The sequence below is a fragment of the Bombus fervidus genome, chromosome 2 (genome assembly GCF_041682495.2).
Source record: "Bombus fervidus isolate BK054 chromosome 2, iyBomFerv1, whole genome shotgun sequence".
Lineage (NCBI taxonomy): Eukaryota > Metazoa > Arthropoda > Insecta > Hymenoptera > Apidae > Bombus > Bombus fervidus.
The window spans coordinates 3,236,498-3,256,373 of NC_091518.1; the positions used below are offsets into that span (position 1 = coordinate 3,236,498).

The 19,876-nt window shown below is 40.1% G+C and overlaps 1 protein-coding gene and 1 long non-coding RNA gene across 4 annotated transcripts in view; one reads left to right on the forward strand and one right to left on the reverse strand.

Annotated features, from left to right (window-relative positions):
• The window catches only part of LOC139993732 (uncharacterized), a 121,687-nt gene that overhangs the window by 25,745 nt on the left and 76,066 nt on the right, over window positions 1-19,876 (forward strand). Inside the window, exon 1 of one of the 3 annotated variants that reach the window (XM_072015726.1) lies at window positions 461-657. The exons of the other annotated variants lie outside the window; for them this stretch is intronic. The gene's annotated coding sequence lies outside the window, so the exon portion shown is untranslated. Of the gene's footprint in view, window positions 1-460; window positions 658-19,876 lie in introns of those variants that run through there. 3 annotated transcript variants of the gene reach the window in all.
• Window positions 12,546-14,608, reverse strand: LOC139993986 (uncharacterized). The gene is made up of 3 exons (XR_011801508.1): window positions 14,551-14,608; window positions 13,564-14,475; window positions 12,546-13,257 (listed from the first exon to the last, which is right to left on the reverse strand). It is a non-coding gene; the product is annotated as an uncharacterized lncRNA (long non-coding RNA).

Here is a 19,876-nt window from a genome sequence, read left to right on the forward strand (position 1 = left end):
CCGTGCATTAAAACGTCGTGGAATTCCTCACGTTTTCTATTAAATTGCTGCATACTTACAATGGCTCACGAACGTATTCGAACACTTGCAAATTACTTTTATTACACGTATTCTGTGCTATATGAAACATTTTGAAATGTTATTAGCACTATAACGGCACCTACAACTATCGTGTTTGTATCGTCAATATCGTGACATATTTGAAAACAGAGATAAAAATTAATTATTTACGCAATATATTATCCATTATGTTAATATCTCTTCTATGCTTGAGACGATTATTCATCCTGTGAATTTTTTATCAATTATACGTTTGCAGTAAGTATTGTAACTTTTATATATTTTTTCAGATTACTTCCAAATGTGATCGATATAATCATGACAGACGTGTCTCATTATAGTGTTAGCGAAATTTCTTAAATGTTATATAACACATACAGAAGTAAAAAAAATTCACTCGTGGGTCACGCGTGATATGTAATTGCGGTGATTCTGTGCTGTGCCGATGATATTATTGCGTGTGCACGCCGAGGTTTGCGCAAGCCGGAGGTCGTCGCTGTCTGACCCGAAGGTATTGCCGCTGTAATGAGAAACGTCGGTGAATGTGTTGTTCCGTAAAAGGACTCGCTTATAGATTGGATTATAGGGGATCCAATGGTAATTTAATTAATTTTTGTTGTTTGGAAATATCGAGGTATTGAGCGATTAAACTTATCAGCTTAAACGTAACTTCTTAAGTCTTTAAGATTATCGCTTTTCTTTTCCTTTTGCTTCTTCCATTTTCATGTTTCAATGGCGTGACAGTACTAGTTCTCTTCAGAACTTACGAGTCACTTTTGACGTGACACTTCATTACTAGTTACTGGAACAACTCAGTGGGAAACACTTTTGTGTATGAAAGTTTTGTGGTTTACACCTTTCAACGTAGAAGCAACTTCAATGCCACTCTTTAAATTCATTCAAACCATTTCTTTAAACGTTCCTCTTCCAACTCGTCCAACCAATTTTTTCAAATATTTCATCACAGACAGACTCTTTCAAATAATTTTACGCTTACCTTGTATTACTTACGTAAGACAATTCAAATTCGTAGACCACAGACCACCACAGACAAAAAGACAACATTCGTATAAATGTATTTTTATCTCGGAACAAAATCAGGATTACATACTAGCTTCCTTGCAATACAGAACACCAGATATACTTCTGGCTATCTTTTTGTCACATCGGCACTCAAACAGACGATGAAAAAATCCGTTCGTTTCTATTATTTATAATTTCATATCGTCCGTGGCTATCGTATTTCGTATTGCGTCCGAGGTTTCTCTTGCGACTGTGTCACTTCGCAACTAATTATGAAAAGGCATCCACGCATGATTGTATGTGTACGTACTCATAAATTGCAAACAAGTGCCGGTGACAATGGAAAGTTCCAATTAGAGAGCGCAAGATATTTTGATGACGACGATATGGCTTGGTTCGTGGCGTGTTTCCATGGCGTAATGTTCGGCGGATAAACGAGAAGCAGGAGCGATTTCGTCGCGCTTCGTTCTTGAAATTGCGTACCACGCTTCAACTGATGCGCAAACAGCGGAGAAAAAAGAGCAAGACAAAAGGTATCGGGAGATAAAAAGAAAAAAACGAGGCCGGATAGCTAACCACTCGCGAGGAACATTCGATCGTCGATGCTATCTTTCTTCTCATTTTCTCACTCGCTCTCGTCCACTTCTCTATACATCTCTCTCGTTCTCTTTATGCTGGCCGGCCACGCAGTTACCAGGTTGCGTGAGAGCCTGGCAGCGTTGCTTGCTACCTCTTCGAACGAAAAACGAAATACGATTCTAGGCAGTGACGGTGGTAATGCATTGTCGAGAGAGCCTCGTCAAGGTAACACGAACTCCACGCTATGGCTCAACGTGAAATCCATAGACCTCCGGCTCTTTAATGCTCGAATCCCTGGCAAAGTAGTAATGCAGAAGCGAGACCAAAGAGAGTTGAAGCCGAATTGGTCCAACTACACCTTTCTTAAATTTCTAATTCCATTTGACATGAGAATCGTAGTGGTGGAACTCGGCGTTAATTTTTATAAAATAGCAAAAAATTCCTTATATTTTTTCGTATCGTAAAAGTGTCTCGTGACACAGAATAAAATTATAAGTTAATTAATTATGTATATAAATATATTAATTATAAACTAAATGGACGATACTCGTGACTAAATTGAAATCCTCAAATTGGACTTGCGCCACTGTAATTTTCAGTCCGCCGTATTATTCTACAGGTCGTGCGAAATCGGCTTCTTTCTCAAGCTCATCCTCCACTCCAAGCATGGAACATAAATTTCATTTTCTCTTCATGGACGCTTTATACTCCGCAAATTACATTCTTTAGAAAAAGCTACGTTTAATTTAAGTCAGGTTAACATTGACTTATTAATTATATTGTACGAGATAACAATTCTGTAGCAAGACTTTTTTAACGATAATAATTCACGCGATTCTGCGTGTAACAAAGTGGCAAACGTTTGTTGTGCTTCTTTCGGTTTCCATTCTACGCAGTATCGATACGCGGAAACATATTTTCTAGATCATTTGAAATGCATTAAAGGTGTGCCATTAATCCGCTAATACACGCGCATAAAAGAATACGTTAACAAATCTACCTGGTCGGGCCGGATCGTGTTGTGCATATAAACAGCACTGAAACGAAATCGATGCCACTCTTTCGGTTCAGTTGCTTTGCAAAAGTTTCGAATCCATTCTGCACACACCGAGGAGAAGCACATCAAAAGATATCGATATAGTCCCCCATATAACGGGCGACTACTTGCAGGTGCGCTGGCGCGCGCACACGCTCGTCCATAAAGCGGTGCTGTGACGAGATTCAATTTTTTATTCAGAAATATCGGTTCTATCGGTGCACGAGTTCTCATTCCTACGTGGTGACGAGTGCCTTCGCGACTGTAAAACGTCATACCGTCACGCATATATTTGCTACCAAATAAAAGCGTCATAAGGAAAAGCAATGAAAACCGCAATACGGAAAGGTGTCCGTCAAGAATTTTTACATGTTCCTCTCGTTTTCTTTTCGGTAGTGTCAAAGATTCGTGATAGCGCCATCGCGTGTTGTTCGTAATAACGCATCCTGGCATATTTCCATTAATTAATTAATTCTCTATTAATAGTAATAACAAATCTATTTCAATTTGGTCAGGTTCATTTCTGTTAGAAATTCTAGCATATAGGTAAAAAGAATGTGAGTCCCTAAATAGAGAAATTAGTATCCGAACGAAGATTCATCTTCTTCGGTGCATAGGTTAACTGACTACCTAATTTTTCTTATTTCACTGTAGACAAATCGTAGTAAGCTCTTGCTGTTCAACTTCGAACCGACCCTCGTTCCAGAATGCCATCGCTCGAAATAAAACGCGCAGTGTATTGAAACGACGGAATATATACATAATATCAAACGCGATGGCACTGAAATATTCGAAGGAATAATCTTACTATCACGGAACCCGACGATCATTTTTTCACCGACTTTAACCTGCTGAAGACCAGGCAATAACAGCACCGCTCGGAGCCTCGGGAAGTGTATTATAAAAGGAAGCATACATTAGTACGAGAAAGATAGAAGTACAAAGATCGAGGGAGACACTACGTGTAGCCCTCTAGCTGTAAGGCACGATGGAACGCGCGGTCATATCCTCGCGAGTCGGTTCGGTTCGTTTCTCAGTCTGTTGTGTTAGTGGTTGTTCGAAGGCGTCCAAAGGCTGCGCGAAGAACGACCACGTACCGTGGCGAACTTCGATCATGCTTCAACGGGTGGCTTCCTTTGTTTAAAATCATCCCGTTTGCCTGGCTCGTGGGATTATATCTGCTTGAGCGATCAAGCATCTGAGAATCATCTTGGAACAAATGCTCGACCGTCGATGTGAATCTTGGCCCTTTCTCCGCCCTCGTCCCCTCGCGCCTCGATTCATTCTATCCCCACCACTCGTGTCTCTCCCCACCATAAACCAACGACAGACGTCGGTGGGCTAAACACACGTGGAAAACGCTTTATCTTGGAGCGTGTATTTCATGAAATTCCACGCTGTCGGTCGATCCATCGTCTGTGACCGACCAGGGTACCGACGTAGGAAATCATCGTCGATTATTTTTAATTTCTTCCTCCGTTAAAGTTGGAAATTACCGCGGCTCCTGAGATCGAGGCGTCTCGAACCGGCAATCTTTGTTGTAAATGGTGCGTATAGGAGAATGTTATGAGTTAGTAAAATTTTTCAAATGGCTGTGGCTTAGGATCGTTGTTAAAGATTTTTGGATGTAGAGGTTTGTTTTTTTATGAATTCTGGGTGCATTGTAACGTCGAGTCAATACAGAACTGAAACGAGTGAGGATATATTCATCTCGTTATTAATAATGCTAATTAGAATTTATAATATGCGGATATATAATTTTTATATAATTTTTTTTGCACCGGGAAGCTCGTACAAATAATACCGCTACCCGTACCATCGTATATTCTCGCCTGGGTTTTGGTGCCCAAACTGATTAGCGGTTCGTGATTTATGATCGATATGTTAAAGAAATTATATATAGGAACAATACTGCTTGACGTATTTTGTTATTTCGTTGAAGTCTTATCGACAACAGGATAATAAAAGGGACGTGATAACCCATCAATGTTAATGATATGAATATGAATGAAGGTTTACAATAAATACGAAAATGATAGGATGAAAATATCGTATAAATAAGTGAATATTGGAAGAGGATTCATCTGTTTGCTTTCAAAATCAATCAGGTCCTATTATCGTACCGCGGTAAGATATACCATGATATAGAACCGAATGTTTGTTTTACGCGCATGCGTTTTGTACGCGTTACACATATCGCTTGAAATCCGATATATTTACGTTTCTCGTTCGAAAAGTATTCAGAATTACTGTTTGGTTATTCAGTATGGATCAAAAGGAGTCAAAGTGGCTGGTCGGTTTCACTGAGGCTGTTTATTGATTAGTCCAGACTCGCGTTTAACAGTCTTTATTCAGTATACTTCACTCGCACGTGTACTAGGCGTTCTTTTTTTAACTGGCGGAAATTAGGTTATGGTTACTCGGACGTTTGGCCATTTTGTTTACGGATGTCGTCACTTTGCTTTCCTTAAACTTAAAAACAAATAAAGATTTAATTGTCGTAGGTTATGAATATTCTTAACATAGAATACATACGATTAGTATCAAATTTTTTCTTTTACAATAATAACCATACAGTAGTGTATGTGTATGATGAAATAATCGAATTTAATGAGTCGTACTTCCTCGTCAAATTCAAATTTTGGAGGAACGACATTTCATACACACCAACACTAACACAATCAGTGTACGAGTATACTTGATAATCATTATATGTAGAAATGCACAAAGCGTGATATATTCGATTACACAAATGGTTGTTAAATTGCTCTTGAAAGTGCATTCCGGTATCAGTAAACCAACAATTCGTTGCATTTAATTAAGTTTAGCCCGGACAAATATATTTGTTTGCCATCACACCAGCAGTCAATACGTGTGCGAGGACTAGTAATGCGATCCGCAGATCTGTGGTCATGGTTTGCTCCACTAACCGGGATAATATTTATGCGTCGAGCACGCGGCATGCCAACTGCTCAATAACCTTAATTTTCTTAATCGAATAAGACTCGTTGCTGTAATCATGCCGGCATTTTTTCCAATCATGCCTCAGCGAGATTAAGTTATATCGCAGCACGCTGATTGATTTTAATCAAATTCTGAGAAAAATTAATACAATGCTTCGCGCTTTCGTGCTAGTTATTGCATTTATAACTAATTTCAATGTTTATTGCTCTTTCGATACTTTGTATCTTGTTTGACATTATCAGTTTTTTTTTTTATCAGATACTATGCAATCTAAATATAAAAGGTCAAACATTCACTATTCATTCGCAGTTACACTTGACAATTATAAACATTACACAGTTTGATAATAAACAAAAAGGCATACTTTTTCTAATTGACTTAATATTTGAAATGTACCAAATAGTAAGATTAGGTCTGGATTAAATTTCAATGAATTTATTTAAGCGTATTGAAGAAATTGTTGGCCCGAATCTAACCTGATGTTGTGCTAAGTTCTGAACATTAACTATACGTTAAGTGGATTAAACTTAAAATATATCAAATTTGAAAAATTTGTTCCTCCTTAAAAAAAAAAAAGAAAAAAAAGAAAAACGACTGGAATCAAATAGTCGAAATTGGGAAAGATCACTAAACAGTATAATTACCGAAAACACATTTTGAAAAAGATCTCTCCACTACCATGTAAAATTAATTAAATAAAAACTAAAATTAATCGAATAGTCAAAAGCACATTTTGACCCGCTATAATTTATTCCGTAAACAGAACGACATAACGCAGTTTGCAGATGTCGTTAGTTAGAGCGGAACCCGTGTACCGCGAATCCACTTGGACCAGTAACACGGTGAACGCACAATTGACGACGTTTCGGTTACGACGCGAACGCACGGCCAAATGCAGTGCATCAACGCGGCAATTATAATTATTTTGATTCGACATCGTACGCTTCGTAGTTCGGTTAAGGCCACTTACTGCTGTTTCACGCACTCGTTCACCGTTAATTGGATTTAAATCAACGCATAGCGTGAAGAGCATTTTCAGCCGATGCGCCATGCCAGTTGAATTATATTTGGCCCGAACTATATAACGATTATTACAGACTTACTACTCGGCCGTGTTGTGGAATTTTTGCCACAGGCTAACGCGTTCTCGCTTATTTTTACCTCCGTTGATCTTTTCCTATATTTTCTGCGGGATTTATAGGTGCCCTTTTACCAGCGAATAAATTATGCAGAAGTCGAATGTACGTGCCTAGATTCCGGAATCAAATATCAGGAAATAATCAAGAATGAATTATTTATTGGGTCGCGCGCGCGGTCTTCTTCGGGCTGATGCCTAGAAAGACACAGAACGATTGGACGAACAATGAGAAGGAAGATGGTGAGAGTGGCGCGTGGTGGGGGTAACGGTGAGATGAGAAGGAGGCTGCGAAGGAAGATGACGAGGAAGTGGAAGAAACGAAACGGAAGGCAAGGACGAGACGAGGGAATGACAAAGACGATCAGAGCCAGTGGTGGAAAATGACGAAGTATAAAGGGAACTAATAGGAAAGACGGAGATAGAAGACTGAACAGGAAGGATGGGCACGAATAGGTGGTAGAAGCAGCAGGTATAAAGGAAGACGACGTTCTTTGCTTATTATTACGCGCAATCTCTTCCTTCGAATCGCAACATTTTCGCGGCCACCGCACCGATATTTCGATCCTCCGCTCCTCGAATCTCATTATTTTCAATTGCCTGGTGGCGTTGATGCGAACGTTGTCTCACCTCGAACCTTTCCCAAGCCAGAGACAGCGATATCTATCCTCGTATAACCTTTCCACCTACACCATGATGTCGGAGGTCAGCACCTGGTCGTTTCCGTTTTAATCGTTGAAACGATTCCCAGAGCCGAAAGTAATATCTCCGCCGACGATATCGAACTGCATAACTCCATCGTCCTTCGGGTCACGGCGAGGAACAGAGTTGTGTCGTCCGCATGTAAACGTTAGGTGGAGAGGAATCGCGCGCTGTTTCTGTCGGTTAAGTTGGAAAACAGCGGCGTGGAGGAAGCAAACGATGTCACCCTTCGAAGTCGGTTTAAACGGTCCGCAGGAGGTTCGTTAACTTCCACTCTAATTCTGAATAAAATATAACGAGTTGGGAGCGGCAGTTCGGCCTTAAGCCAACCAACTTATCGATTGCCAGGTTTCGAAGAAAATTCCAAGATACCCTGAGAATATCGCAGATTGCTTTATATCGCTGTCTGTTCTACGAGCTTGTGACAGGGAAATTGATCATCGGTTTCGGTTCAGAGTACATATACTCTATCTCTTTCTATGTGTGTTTTTTCTCCTTGTTTCCCGGCGATGAAACCACCGACGACGTTGTCTCTCCTCTTTCGAGACCTGTTTGCGCTTCGAAAGATATCCTGGCCGCGTTAAATTATGGATACTCGACTCTCTCGTTAACGCGAAGCATACCGGGCTCCTCTGTTTGAGACGGATAAACCTTCGCTCGGCAAACGTTCGTTCCTATCTCAACGTTTTATCTCTCGGCTATTTCCGGGATATCATTTCTTTCGTATACACTGATTTTCCTGCTCGTCTGTTTTCTTTCTGAGTTTGTACATATCCATATCAACGCTGCTTCGTGACCAATTTACGCAGTAGTCGTTAGTCGAACGTGAAACAATTTCGTTTGTCCTCTGTGTCGTGTGTGGCTCTGTGTTTTTTTAGTTTACACGGTTCCATTTGGCTGGTTAACTCGACGAGAAATGCGGAAAGAAAAATGGACGAATATACGGCGGAATATTTTTACTCGTTTGAAATTATCATTTGTCACTGGGAATTACTCGCTGTAGGAAGGGAAGTCAGCTTCAATAATGTTTTATACGTATCATGTTTTCTCGCTAAATATGTCAATTGATATCCGAGGTAGCGGAATGCAAAACAGAATAAACTAGTGACGTATTACTTGCGCATTAAAGAAATAAGAACGGGCCCTCGTTACACTTTGCAGCTCTTGTCTCAAGAGTTGCTAATCCACCGCTTTTTTATCCAGTTTTATGTAATGAAAAAAGGAAGGTTCAGCGAACTGTGAACGAGCTGTGTTTTTACTCAAAGACAGGTATTCTACCTTCTGCGAGTGACGTTGATAGCTGTGTAGAAGAAATCAAGGAAATCAAGTAGGATAAACGCAACAAGACAAGATTTACGTAAAATATTGATCAACACAAGATCGTAGTTATAAAGATATTGCACAATATTATCACTGGTTCTCTAATGTTATTTACATACATTATAATAAAAATGGAAAAACATACTGTGCCTTCACCTACTTTATCATGAGGCTCTATGAAGCATAAACCAGTCAATAATGATCAACAAAACATTTTTGTTATTATGAATTTCATTGATCTCAAAATTCACCATTTAGAAGAAGAAATCGCTTAACCAAAGAAATACAAAGTTCCGATATTCTAATATTCCGTTCCTCAAGGAATTCACTACCCATCAGCGTACAACTTAGAACCGGCTGGCCGGGGTCTATGCACACGCTCCCATAATTGCATAAAACTTCGATTGGTTCGAAGCTCCCATCTTCCTCTCGCTCGCTCAAGCACAAACAAGTCGCGAGCGATCGATAATTACAGTCCGTTCTCTTAGTACGAAAAAAAAAAGAGAAAAAAAAAAAACGAAGTGGAGAAAGGATTGAGAGACGAAGAGGAGACAGGGAGAAAAAGAAAGAAGCTGTTCACCGGTGGCCTTTCGCGCATCAAAAAACACTCGCCGTTAACGACGCGAACGTGAGAAGAATTTTAATCTTGGCCAGGCACGAGAGGCGGAAGAAGAAACGTCCGTGTGGCACAGTTTCGACTCGCGGCGTGCCTCTCGTCGCGTATTCACAATAAATTTTCTGATTTAGCTCAAGTCATTTACCCACTTCGTTCGCCAGTACCTCCATTCTTTTCGTCATTTCGCGTTTCGTTTTTCACCCTCCTCGTCCTCCTCCTCCTCTCTCTCCGCCCCCTCCGCTACTTCCGTTTAGCGTCTGTTATTCTTCCGGTTGGCGCGTACCACTACTACCACTGTTCCCATCTCAGAGTCTCAAAGTCTCGAAACGTTATGTTCCAGTTACACGCTTCCGTACTTTCGCCTCTCTATTACTCTCTCGCATCAATACGTAAGTCTACAGATAACTTGTTTGTGGTTGCTGTCTGTCAATGAGTTGTTCATCGTTATGAGCGGTTTCGGTTCCAAAGTTTGAATCGCTAACTTAACTCTCGGGTAGCGAATAATGTACCACGATGGTAGATCATTTTCGATCTGTACGTTTTCTATAATTACTTGATTAGAATTTTGAAGGACTATTATAGTTAACAATTTTCGTCAACTCTTTGTCATCGTTATTGCGAACGTACGAATGTATAGTTACTTTACCTTATTATTATTTCATTAGTAGCAAACGTATATGTTTGATATATCTTATATATAGACGTCCTTTTAAATTTCAAATTTAATCGATATTTGAATTTAGTATAGTTCTGCTATTCTTCCGGTTACGCGTATACCGCTACTCCTTCGCGTCTCGAAGTGTTCCAGTTATCTACGCGCTTCCGTACTTCCTCTCGGAATGGATAGAGGGAAAAGGAGAGTGTGCACATCCAAGCCTAGCCTCTCCAGTGCCAAGAATAGCCCGGGACGTAATCACGTGCCGCCACTTCTGGTAAAACAGTTTTAACTCCCGGCCGACTTGAATGGAGACGACCAGGCGTGTCGTGTGCCTGTCCCGCACGTGCGCGTCTCGGCCTGTTCATTGAACGTGGTATTTTAGCCGTGTAATGATTCACGTGTGCCAACCAGCCGCACGTCGTCGGGGAAGTATTTTAAAACACGCCGCCAGAGGGGGAGACGCTCGCGAAATCATGAGAACTTTCATTTTTACAAGAATTAAAGTTACTTCTTTTTTACTTCTCTTTTCTTAAAGTTACTACTCTACTAACTTTGGGTAGATGCTATGACTTAGATTATGGAGGGTTAATGACTCTGATTTAGTCGTACGATAGACCATTAATGTGACTAATGCGATTTATCTTAGTTAATGATACTTGGCATAATCGTCGTTAAAGAAAGTAACTAGAAATGTTACTAATAGTTGGTATTACTGAATAAGGGTAGAATTATTTTGGACAGATATTATGGACAGATTGGTGATTCTAATTTAGTCATTAGAAGATTCGATACAAATGATTAACGTAAGAATTAGTTACTCGAAGTAAATCTCCTTCCTTCTAAAAGGTAACCTAAAAGTATTCTACATAGATATCGTCAGTACTGGCGACATTTTTCTTGCTAACAGTAGGTTTTACCGAGTGTAATCTTACTAGAGGAATACTTTAATTCAATTTTCGTAGAAACTAAGCATCGCTTGGGAAAATTTGATCGTATATTTCGGATTTATTTTTATGCGTGTGGTATCATTTGTGAAATTTGTAAACAGGTTTCGTTGGAAACAATATTCTGACTGGAAGTGTCTGGATGTAGAAGATAATCGAGAAGCGATATCACATGACCGGTCCTGTTTACAATTGGAAATCACGATATTTTCAGACTGATATTGTCTCGGTGATAAATTCGTTATTCTTCAATTTCTTGCGCAGATTCGAACTATCGGTGTGTGTTCGATAACGCAACCGCATCGAATTCATTACGTTTCGTTTATAATTCGCCGCACGTTGTTAATTGCACGCGAGCATAATGATGATAATTGGTATCGTTATGTTATAGAGCATTGGAACGGACATGCGACTGTATACAGCTGCACACGGTGGATTATACACAGTATAAATAATTCGATGCTTCCAATGTTTTTGAAATATCCAATGAAAGCAAGGAGAATAGCTAGTTCTCTATATCTGCTCGTGTGACTCGAAACGTTGATTAAATTTTTAAGCGTTAATTGGCATGATTTGTTTTAAAGTCTCGTTTAATCATTATTTCAACATTTAAGGTGTAATTCCATTTTGTACTAATATTATTCATAGCTATTGTTATGGAGAAGTATGAATGTAACTTCAAGCGGAATCAAAATCGATACAACTGGAAAATACCAATTTCTTAGAACACATTAAGAACACTGTAAATTCGGCCAGTCGCGGGGAGATGCGTTCGCGAGGAGGCACGTCAACGGGAGTCGTAAATTCCCGTTACGATTGTATCAATCGACACCACGAGCAGATCGATCCCCGTATTTCTTTTAGGATAAGGGGTAGTTCAGTTGGAATAAAACTGTAGTCTGCAGTTTTATTAATATATATATTTATTTCTATTTTGCACGGATACACACTCTCATACACAAGCGAAGTCGGTGAATTTGATTACTTGACGGAACGTAGAGTTAATATGAATGCCCGATTGTCGTACGAACAGTTGACTTGACTGTCGCGAGGGCTTGAAGAGCCAAAGGAACCCGGGAGATGTGTGGCACAGACTGGCCTAGACTCGACTCACAGTTCGTTCTTTCGCCATCTCAGGAGTGGGAGACTTTCTACCGTCTTAGGTAGTGGATGATATTGTTTTTTGGGATGAAGTCCCTTTTTTCTTTGTATACACATTCGCTCTTTCCGTATGGCAGATACTTGTTTTATTCGTGATTGTTACCAGCACGTAATAAATTCCAGGTGGTGGTGAATAGCCCGCTGTAAACGTAAAGTACTTTTTGGGACTCTACGTCCCGTAATTTTAGTGCAGACCGATTGACCCATCTATATACGTTAGACATTAAACTATCGTTAGAGTATATGGTGGGTCCTTGGGTCTGTAGAAGGTCAGAATAACGATATGAGACAGTCAGGTAATAAGGGCTGACTTGTTGGTCGCTTCATACTTCATTATGTTGTAAATTTACCAGGAAAAATAACGATGATATGTGAAACGAAATAACGATAGCCAAGTGTCAAGTCCAATGATAATGTTCAAAGAAGATAAAATATTATTCTCAGTTTGTAATCCAAGGAAACCGAGAATAATTTTCCCAAGCGAAACAGTAAATTTCCTGAATTGTATCAATTCTGTAACAGGTCTGTAATATAATATCGTTCCAATATATATAACTTATATAAGCGACCTGTTTTTTAACCAAGTGGATTCAGAACAAATATGCCGCGTCATAAATACACTCGGATAATTAATATTCCACGCGTAATCGATACGGTCGTGAGCGCATAATAAAGAGAAATATAAACGAATGGACAGTCGGACACTCCGTGCCCACTACTTCGGGGAATCGGTCGTTATCAATTTAAAATCGGTTCTCTTCGGATCCAATTTGCCAATACGTCGCATATATTTTTCAGATTTCCTGGCGACGTAATCGAACGCGTCTCGGCGTCGTTTATCAACGCGTCGTCCGAGCGTCGTTTGTACAATTTCCAGAATGAATAATGTGGGCAAATCATCGGAATCACGCGCCGCTTATATATGTATATATGTACATCTACCTCGTCGCTTTTCTACATTTTTCTGCCTTTACACCAAGGCAATGATAAATGAACGGCGACCGAGGGGACACAGTGGAGGCATCTGCTTCGTTTCGCCAACCATTTTCTCTCAGTGACCTAGAGAAAAAGATTTAACCGTAGTATTTTTGAAGGTTCACACGAATACTCCACGTAGAATTTGATAACTATCTTGGGGAGAGATGGTGGATCTGTAAAGTAGCAACTTAAGTTGAAAAAATTCATGCGTTCAGACTGTACAAGTAAGTCTCTATTATGATTACAGGAGACAGACATGATAATTGACATTGCAGGTTTTTCATATAAAAGCAATTCTTAAATTCGGTATATATTTACCGTGTCAACGAGATATTATTAAAATCGTATTCTTATCAGTTTCGGTTTTCGTTTGCGAAATTTATTTACCTCAGAAGTACGAATCCACCAAATTTCATCTCGATCGGTCACCGATGCAATTCGGAGGAACGGGCAACATCGAACGTTTCCATCGAGAAAACGTCATCCAGAGGTTAGCCGCGATCTGTCGCGGCAGATTTTGGGAATGATCACTGCCGAATTGCTCGTTCACGCAAGATCGAGTTCTCGACCGCAGCATACGATGGTACTTGCGCTGTCCCACGCGATACACAATATCCGGCGCAGAAACGTGCCAGAATTTTATTGAGAAAAAAAGCTGAAATAAGGGGGGAGAGCAGCCGCGACCTCATCCCGTGTCTTCGCAAGCCCCTAATCTCCTCGATTATTTCGTTTGGGGATGCCGCCAACAGATGGTGGGTTCGAGAAAGCGGAGAATCAATTTCAAGGAATCAGCCCCCGGGCTCTCTGTTTCTCAGCGGGAGAAGCTAAACGCGGATAGAAAGAGCGAACCGGCTGGGGAAACATTGGAAATTGCTTGGACGCTGGTAATTATACGGTCCTGCCTTCTTCGCCCCTCTCCACTTACCCCCCCCCCCCACTTGTTTTACTAACCGTGGATCACGGCTGAAAAGGTTGCAAACCCGTGATGCGTGGATCGAGAACACGTCCATTATCATAATTCAGCGTAAACTGCAAGAGAACAGTGTTATATCGCTGGAACTAATCCTCGCTAAATTTTATTCCATTTCCGACTGGCCGTTTTTCGACTCTGGTATTACCTATCTAACCTAAAAATTGACTCTATACCGTTTTGAAGTAGCAGTTATAAGGGGGGAAATTAGGAAACGATCGTTCGATGAAATCACGTACCGTGAGTCACGAAGGTATTCGAACGGTCGTAAACGTCTTCTATAGATATGTCGTGCGTATTATACGAAACATTTTGAAATTTCGTCAGCACTGCGTTGACACGCGATTGTCGTAATTTACTCGTATGTTATTCGTTTGAATACGAACATATTAAAATTCATATACTTTGTTTGCTGTCTATGGAAAATACAAGAATCAGAAGTATTGATCACGTTTTTGTCCAAGATGCGATGAGAAAGTTTGCTTTTAATTTCATGTACTACGGCGCATCCTTCCAAAAACACATATGTGAAAAATATATCACCAGATAGGATCGGTTCTAGGGAATTTTTCACTTCTTAACTTATCCTATTGTAACTTTTCAAAACCTGTTATACAATACACGCTACATATGTATATACACGTAAAAGTATTCTATGATATGCGCTTAAGCACCTTTCATGATCCACCGTACGTGATTTCCTGAAACGATCATTTGTTGTTTCGAAATTTCGATTTCTAAAGACCAGTTGGAAGAACGTTGGTAGGAAACGAGATTATGAAGCGTTTTAGTTTATAGCTGAACTATAGGCATAGTAAAACGGCGTGGCGTATATATAGCGTAGATAGCGGATTCTTACTAGCTAGGGCGGCATGCATCACAGATAGCTGAAATCATAATCGCACAGGAAGTGAACTCTGCAAACTGCGATCATTACAGACCATCTACTTCGCGACTCGCTAGCCTCACGAGGAACTATAGATACTAGCAACAAAGAATTCTAAGTATACGTTCTTCAATCACAGACTGCGATAAAAGTTTACCCCTAAGGGGAAAGATTGCGAAAGAAAGTAACTTTGATTGCTGATAAATTTCTCATAAAATAGCACGCGCACGTATGTAGTCGATAACCCTAGGTTTTTATGTGCGAAGTGGAATATTTCGCGGATGTAGATGGCGCGCTTGTAGATAAATAAAACAACGTAATTAATTTCATTTGTAAGCTACACGGCTTCAAAATAAACACGGAACTCGAACTATAACATGAAATAAACAAACAGTAGATAGAATAACAGGGCAAATATGCACAGTAAATAATATGCAGAGGTTACTTCCGTCGATAACTTTGCCGTATCGATACATTTAACATCCGCCTGAATCGTCGACATTTCAGGATCGATTGAAACAATGCCATGCACTATTCTAGTTACAGTATGACTATTGTAATTCTTTCATGACTCTATAATTTTCATACATAATTATGTGCGTATTTTCATACACGTATAACCTCATGATTTACAACACTCAACTACAACGAAAGAAAAAACATTTATTCTGTCTCAATAAAATTTTGAAATATAAATACATATTACAGTACTAATAAATGAATTGTACAAATACAATCCAATAAACGTATAGACGAGAAATCGTCGTATACCCTATAGCGTTTGAGGGCTACGTTTGCATTTCAGACTTTGGAACCAAAACAGCGATGCATGACTCATTGACAGGCAACAGCCGCAAGGAGGTTATCGCGTGGACATTTACGTATTGACGCAAGAGAGTGATAGAGAGACTTGGACACATGGATAAGTTGTGCAATGCTGTTCACAGTCTGTACGTTCGATAAACAATAGACGCAATGCATAAAGATAATGTAAACGTGAGTGACACGCCTGTGAGAACGATAATTGATTAAATTTAGCATGAAATCGGTTTTCTTGCTGCTGTTACGCGTCTTGATGGCCTGGCTGTCTCTCATTGGAGATTTTCAAAGAACAATGGCCGTCACTGTGATCGAAATAAAGCGAGAGGCGAAGCGAGTGGCGCGCACCAAGTGCGTTCACGCGAAATTAACAATCGTTTACAATGCCTCCTTTGTGCTCGTCTTGAAAATTTGCGTGCTACGGCACCGGTCGGCAAATACTCGCGTATAAATACACGCGGGTCACACCGTCTCGTGTCCCCGCCTTCTCTGATTCTCGTGTTGGTATCGTTGTTCTCAAAACTAATTTCGTCGCGGTACATTTAGGGCAGACTGGTACATGGTAATGGCACGCGTTGACGCACTATGGCGCGCGCACATGCACACGCATTGACACAGTAGCTCACGAAAGTATTTCAACGCTTTACCATAGAAAGCTTTTGTGAATGTGTTATGTTTGTTGTACGAAACATTTTGAAATTTTATTATCGCTATAACGAGGTATGGTTATCATGATTATATTGGCCAACTTTTAAACGAACCTGCAAATGTACATGTATGGGTAGAAATTGCAAGATATTTATAGCAAACATACTTTAGAGAGACGATCTTCGGTATTTTCGTGAGCCTTTTCTCTGTGTATGTACAGTGCATACGAAAATATTCAAAAACACGTATCTAATAGCGCGTAGAAGAAACATTTCGTGACAAAAAATTATCTTTATTGTGGCACGTAATGCCAGGGCAAAAAATATGTTTAGGATAAGCTCGTAATTCTTTTGCTTCTTTTATCGGCTGTTTCGATCTTGAGGAATGCCGTAAACTATCGAAGAAATTTGATCTAACGTATTTTTTGTCGTTCCACAAAAAATGGAACACCTACGTAGGTCGGCGAACTAATCTTTCTTCAAGAATATTTCACCGAATTAATCATCGTAAATAGATCATCGAATATAAAATATTCTATGAAGAAATCGCGATCACCATATTTGTACGAGTAAGTCCTTCACTCGATAACCAACCTGTACATTTTCCTCTTTGCATCTTTTATGCATGTTTTAAGCATAAAAGAATCCGTAGAACATCAAAGTAAGAGAATTACGCTAAACGCGTGCAAATGACTGTAAAACCGGTGACCACAGAGCAATTAATGAAAAACAATTTCAAGTGCAACTTAAAAAGTGTGGGAGAATGGACGTTAAGAGGTCCCTATAGAATTCCACGAAAGCGCGCGCGCGCCATACGGTCAGGAGTTACGAGCGCCTGTCGCGGAAGCCTGTTTTTTCTTTCCTTCTTGCTTGCCCCCGACCGGGTAGGTAGCCAGTAATTGGAGCTCCGCGACCATACTGTCCGATAGAATTGCTACGTTCGACTTTTCTTGGTTTCCGGAAGCTCGAACCAATCGTTTGGTCACAAGTGGAAACGTCTGCAAACCCCTAGCTGCACTTAACCGTCGCGTCAGTTTCGTTTCGCGAACGATGCGCCAAACCGATTCACTGCGTATGGCCTTTCTTCCCTCTCTTTTTTTTCTTCTCCTCTCTTTTTTTTCCAATTTATACCTCCGTCTTTCTCTTCTTTTTCAAGTAGGTCGACGACTGCCTGCGTTCGATGAATGTTCAGTTTTATATTGATCACACGCAGGACAATATCCCCGGTGAAGTTAGAAAAAAAAAAAAGAATTGCCGATCTCTGGTGGAAACAGATTTTATTCAGAATCGAATGAAAGAGGTGTCGACCAGTAGAGGACGATGGAGGTTGGTGTGGATTTGAATAGGTTCGGGTATTCGTCTAACGATTTTTCCCATTTGTATTCTCTTCCAACGACGAGTATCTTTGTTTCTCTTTTTTTAATCATTTTTTTCGTTCGTCATAGTCGAATGTTTCAATTTAAAGCGTGCAGGAAATAATTAGCGAGAATGAGCGTAATTGTAAGGACGTGTTGAAGTGGTGGCAGCACCAGTGCCGTTTTCTCGTTGGTTAACAACAAGCGAGTTTCGAAACTGCACAAACGGGGTCGTTTCAAAGTTCCTGGCCAGGGACAGATTAAAGTTAGAGAGAGATTAATAAATTGCGGCGGCATTTGAATTTCAAATGGTCGTAATTAAAAATTTCGACCACCGCCACTGCGCGCAACTACACAGACAAGTTGATAAGAACCCCCGCCATTTTCAATTACATTATAACCTCTTTAAAATTCGCGAACCTTCGAACTGGAAAGTTATCCAAGTTTCTGTAACCGCCGTAAAATCCCCTAGCAATATTAGCACTTTAATCTAATAGAGAATCATGAAATCGATAACTATTGAAATTTTTATTACCTTTAGTTAACCGATTATTTCTTCGAATATTCTGCACTTCTGTTTACAATTAGCTGACCGAAATTAGAGTCACAGTGGTGTGTGGAATACTATTTTATAAAAAACTAGCAATAAACCGACTTACATTGCTATGATTGTCACCCCCCCCCCCGCCCTCCATTTTTATTGTCGACATTAGAGGTTATGTTAAATTTACCCTAGGTACAAACTATTTCGGTGGCAAACAAGAAGCCGGCCCAAAAGCTTTTCGGCTACATTGATTTTCACGAAACATTCGTTGGCGCGACTTGTCTCGTCGAAATTGCTGCGGTAAATGGAAAATTTCCGGAAACGCCACGGCGTCCGATCATTGAACGTATCGTCGCCGGTTGGAAGGAAATAAATTGTCGTTTGGTCGGAACACTAACTGACTCGTTGGTACGTGATCCTGTTTGGTTCCTTTATTTTTTTTCTCTTTTCTCCGTCAGTTCCGTAACCTCTTTTCCTCAACGTATTAAATTTCGATGCATCATCGTTCCTTTTTTAATCTACGTTGCTTTTAAGGCGCTATGAACCGAGGGAATGAAATGGAATTGCTGATTGACAGAATTTTCGATGAGGCGTTGCTCTTCGACTGAATCGATCTCTTTGTTCGAAACGAACGTTGTTTACTCTTCTTCCTTCATAACATACATGATGTCAGCCACATGGACCGTGCACGGGCCAATCCGATTTCGATGGCGCGGCCTCTCGAGTTTCGTCGGTGTAAATACCTACAGCCGCATTTGCTGACTGCACTCTGTTTCGCTAGTCGAATCTCAAAGTCTTAGAAGCCAACGCTTGGACTATTTGATTAATGAACACTCATTTTTCATTCTCTTCTTTCGTTTTTTCATTTATACCGAATATCGAACTTTAAACTGTTTCAAAGATGGCGCTCTCCCGCCATAACATCAAGTTTCTTCATCAATCGTACTTGTCACTCTAAAATTCATCTTCCATAAACCTATAACATTTTACTCCATTGCGTACAAAATGTAGATGAGAAGATGCTTCGATGCAGAGCCACATTTATCTCCCAGGATATTATTTATTCAGTCAATCTTGCGAAAGAAATGAGCCCAACGAACTTTTCCTTTTTTCGGAACTTTTTGTTTTTTCCTACTTTTTTCATCATCCCCATGAATGATTTATGAACGTGAAATGCCGTTACGAGCTTCTCGGTGATTTCCTTCTTTTTCTTCTTCTTTTTTTTTTTTTTTTTTTTGCTTTGCATTGCGTACACCGGAGAAAAACTTTTAAAAAGTTTCTCGCCGTTTTGTATTTCCATAATGAAATCGTATTGTCGCGCGGCCCCATCCCGTCGCAGTTCCATTGGTTTTACCCAGGGACGAACGAACGAACTCGGCCGTGTGATAACCAGAGGAAATCCATTGAGAAAAAGCGATTATAACACTCGAGTTGTCTGTGGTCTAGAAAAAAAGTAACAGCGCGCCTCCTCCTTTTTTT